The sequence below is a fragment of the Emydura macquarii genome, unplaced genomic scaffold, assembly GCF_026122565.2.
Source record: "Emydura macquarii macquarii isolate MOO-44397 ecotype Brisbane River unplaced genomic scaffold, CSIRO-AGI_Emac_v2 contig_337, whole genome shotgun sequence".
Classification (NCBI taxonomy): domain Eukaryota; kingdom Metazoa; phylum Chordata; order Testudines; family Chelidae; genus Emydura; species Emydura macquarii.
Window position 1 is genome coordinate 58289 of NW_027130474.1, and position 5029 is coordinate 63317.

Genomic DNA, 5029 nt, shown 5'->3' on the forward strand with positions numbered 1-5029 from the left:
TGTGAATAACTGCTTGGGAGCTAGACTGAATATAGTTGGAGATGCCACTGGACACCAGAGGCAGCACAGCAGAGCCTGCGTCAGGAGTGTAGAAATCATTCTGGCAATAGTCAGAAAGCACACTGTAAAACAAAAGAGACCGAACTATAGCTACGCTCTTATCAAAGACAGAGATCTGAATGGATAACCATGCACACTCACATTAATAGCAACATAAAGTAATTAAAATGACTGTCTATACAATGTCTGAGTGGATTTCAGTGAAGTAACTTACACTCCTGAGTCCTGCCATATCGCCCAGTTATGTAGGACTTCATATGGGGCTATAAAGGCCAAAAACAGCTTAAAATGTATAAGTTTCTGTGTATTATAAGGAGGCAAAAAGAGGGGGGACTTCACACACACACACACAGATGTGAAATGTGAAGGGGATAGCTGAGAGAGAGAGAGTGGCGGGGAGGAAAAGTGCGAATGCAGTGTGGTGCCATATGTTGTGGCCTTTACACAGCACTGATCTACATGGCTAATACGTGTAAAGGAAGGAAACAGTGCATGAGACCTCTCCTCGCCCCCTCTCCTCCCCCGCGGCCCATCCAGAAGCAGTTAATATGTCCATGTAATATAAGTGCCTTGGAGCTTCTTTCCAGTTTGGGAGTTAGAACCTCTTCAGCTTCCTGGGACCATTTGCAGATAGATTCAGAATGGGGCCTAGAGACCGCAACAGGTAGCTAAGGCTCAAAATAAAAATATTTACTGTTTATAAAGCATTTTACATTCAAAGATCTCAAAGTACTTCACAGACATTAACAAATTAAACTTCACAACCCCTCCTGTGAGGTAGGTGTGGCAAGTTTTATCAGCCCCATTTTACAGATGCAGAAACAAAGTCAACTAAAGCACAGAGAGGCAAAGCAACATGTCCCAGGTCACACAGCAAGCCACTGTCGGAACCAAGAGTAGAACCCAAGTCTCTGGAGACTCAGTCCCATGTTCTAACTGCTAGATTTTGCTGCCTTCAACAATTAATCCAATTTGCCTCCCAAATTTCCATACTGTTCTCTTCCCAGCGCTAAATACAAAAGAAAACAATCTGGCAGATTTCACCAAGTAACAGAGTTTGTAACTTGCAAAAACACAGACTTAAAGAAATTCAGAATATCTTTCTACAGTACGTTTATCTGGAATCAGAAAACAAAAGTGAGGATTTAAACTGAACACATTGAAGAAACTATGATGAGATTAAGGTTTGGTTTAACCAGAAGTACAAAATCAAAGGAAATTTTAGTCAAGCATTTAACAGCACTCTCAAATGAAACCTTAGACATTATTCTGAATGTCAACAGGTACATTCTTCCAGAAAGGGGGGTTCAAATTACTATTGCATTATCATCAGGATAAGTATTATGGTACTTGCAGTAATGATGAGGAGTGAGTCTTGTACACATACAACAAAAAAGACAACACAGCACTTAGGTTACATCTAGACTTAGGTATATTTTAAAAATATTTTAGTTAACATGCTAATACATTTGAAAACCTTGGTGTAGACACAGGAGAAGTTGCATTTTAACATGTGTTAGCTGGCAGAGATGAACCCTAGCAGTTGCATAACACGTTTGCTAACATGTTTTTAAAACATACCTTTTGGCCTAGTCCAGACACACCCTCAGGGGTTAACAATCCCAACACTTGAAAAATCCACTTGCCCCTGAAGACTGGGAAACTCTCCTGGGTTAGTGTCAGCAACCTTTGCTGAAACTAAGCTCACTTATTCAAAAATTATATTTCTAGCCCTTATGGCTGCGATTAATGCCTTTTAAACACAAGGCATGTGCACTAATTAGTCCATATGCAGTGAAAATTCCCACTGAAGCTAAGAGGATTAAGACAACACAGGACAAGTCCTTTCCTTTTGTGCACATAATTCCCCCCATTGATATTAAATGGAGCTCTTCACATGGATGAAGAGGAAATACAGATCTAATAAAATGTTGAATTGTAGAAAAAGAGTGGTAAAGATACACAAGCAAATTCATTACAAGCTTCTTACCTGAAAGAAAATCTTTAGATATAAAAGCTTTTTCGACATCCACGAAAACTGAAAACCCAAGTTGAATTAACAGACTTAAATACCAAAATGGAGAACAAAGACCATGTATACAGCACACTAATTAAAGACACACACAGAGGAAGATCGGTATTTCTCCATTATAAATAATCATCTATAGGAAAGGCTGCAAAAGGCAGTGGTTTGTTCATCATTGTACCCTCATAATTAAATTTTTTTTCTTCACAATTTCTTTTTTGATGTATAAATAATACCTCAGAACTCAAAACCTATTATTACATCCAATACCTGCTATTTATGGGGATAATGGACAACCAGCCTCTACACAAAAGCATATGGAAAATGCATTTAACTGTTAAAAGGAACAATGGGCCAAATCCTGAATCAGGCATAGGTCCCACAGAAGAAATAGTAATTTTGCCTGAATAAGGACTTAAATAATTTGGCCCAATGATAGAAAGTAATTTATTTAAAAAAACTCTAGAGTTTAAAGGACCAATTAGGTCAAATTTGGACAAGATGTAGCTGTTATAAAAAATAAGATTTTAGATTAACAGAAATATTTCAATGACCCTATAGTTTTATAATTCCAATAGAGACACTCAGAGACAGATTGATTCTCAGCTGCTTAAATCAGCATGGCATCATAATTATGGTGATTTATGCCAGCTGAGAATATGACCATGGTTTAAAAATATTTTTATAATTCTTATTATTAATATTACCACAGTGCCTTGAAGCCCTAGTCATGGAGTAGAACCCTATTGTTCTAGGCACTGTACAAACGCCGAACAAAAAGATGGTCCGTACACCAAAGATCTTATAACCTAAGTCTGATGCTGGCAGACCAGGTGCCAGCTCATGCCAAAGCCTCACTGAACACTGACAAATACAGAGCTGGAACCAGTCTGGCTCACCTGTGTGTTAGTGTTGTTAAAATAGGTATTCGAATTATAAAAATGTGGTTAGTGTTTATATTTTATTAAATGAATGTAGGGTGCTGCATGTATTAATCTTATTTATAACATCTTTATCCCATCCGCCTGAAGCCGCTGGTGCTTCCTGAGGGTTCTGGGTTAATTAACTGCCACCCAGCACTCAGCGTTGATCAATATAGGCTGTACTGCTTATGGTCATAGCAGTAGCAAGTTCTCAATTCTAATCTGAACTGACCTAGGTCTCCTCTGCACTGGCAACTCCTGCAGCGTAGCTGGTTCCAAATGTGTCAACTTCTGTCCTTCCTTTGGTCCAAACCTGTGAAGCCGAGAGGGAGACACTGACACATGGGACAAAGTAGCAGCTCCATATTAACTGCCCAAGCTATTGAAGCCATATTACAAGGAGAGGACACTCCATTCATGCTGGCAGCATGGACACAACACAGAAGGTGGCAGAAATCTTCCACCTGGAAAAAATAAGAAACTAAGAACTCTCCAGCTTGGAAGCTGGAATATTAGAACCATGTGCCCAGGATTGACAGATGATGATGGCCTACAATACACAAGCAGCATACAGGAAGTCAGCTTTGAAAGACTGAGAGTCATACAAACTCAACGCTTACATTGCAGCACTTCAGGAAACAAGACTTGGAGATGCTGGTTCTGTCCAAGAGGCCAATTATACCTTCTTTTGGCTGGGTAAAAGCAGAGAAAAAAATTGTCTGCATGGTGTCGGTTTTGCTGTGAGAATTAAGTGAGTAAAGCTCCTAGAAACACCCACTGAGCACATTATCTCACTTAAATTTCAGATGATTAACAGCTCGGTGAACATCATTAGTGCTTATGCATCAAGACTCAAACGTAGCCCTGAGAAGGATACATTTTATGACTCTTTGTATCAAGTCGTCAAAAGAATACCATCAACTGAGCAACTTTTCCTCCTTGATGACTTCAGTGCAAGTCAGTGCAGATAACAACTCATGGCCAGATTGTGTAGGACATTTTGGCATTGGCAAGATTAATGAGAATGGCCAATGGCTTCTTGAATTCTGTGCCCAAAGCCAAATGTGTATTACCAATTCATATTTTGCAGGAAAAGATCACTGCAAAAAGTGTCATGGCAACATCCACGATCAGGCCACTGGCACCAATTTGACCTTGTCATGATCAGGAGGAAAGACCTACCCTCAGTGCAGAACACTCACACGTTTCACAGTGCTGACTGTGATGTTGACCACTCTTTGATCATTAGCAAAGTGAAGATTACAGCTAAGAAACTATATAGAGCAAAACTTGGGAGCAAGCCCAAGATCAACGCTACTAACATTAAAAACCAGAGAAAATGCCAAGGCCAAAAAGGGTGATTGTAACAACTTCAGGGGTATCTCACTACTAAGTGTAGCAGGAAAAGTTTTGGCAAAAGTCATCTTAGTGCACCTACAACAGCTGGCAAATTGTGTCTACCCTGAATCACAGTGTGGATTCAAGGCTGGAAGATCAATTATAGACATGATATTTTCTCTACATCAACTTCAAGAAAAGTGCAGAGAGCAAAACTGACCATCCATCCATATTGCCTTTGTGGACCTAACCAAAGCATTTGACAGAGCCAGCAGAGCAGGTCTATTTGCAATACTAGAAAAGATAAGATGTCCATCAGTCTTGTTAAGTCTTATCTGTTCATTTCAAGACAACATACCGGTTTGATGGGTCTACTTCAGACAGCTTTGTGATGAAAAGTGGAGTGAAGCAAGGATGTGTTCTTGCCCCTACACTATTTGGAATCTTCTTCTCAGTACTCCTAAACTGTGCATTTAAAGATATGAAAGATGGAGTGTATCTCCACACAAGATCAGATGGGAAACTCTTCAATCTCTCATGACTTAAAGCAAAAACTAAAGTAAAAAAGGTGCTAATCAGGGAACTTCTATGCGCTGATGATGTTGCCCCTATAGCCCACAATGAAGAACTACTACAAGAACTTTCAAGTGCTTGTCAGGCATTTACTCTCACCATCAGCATT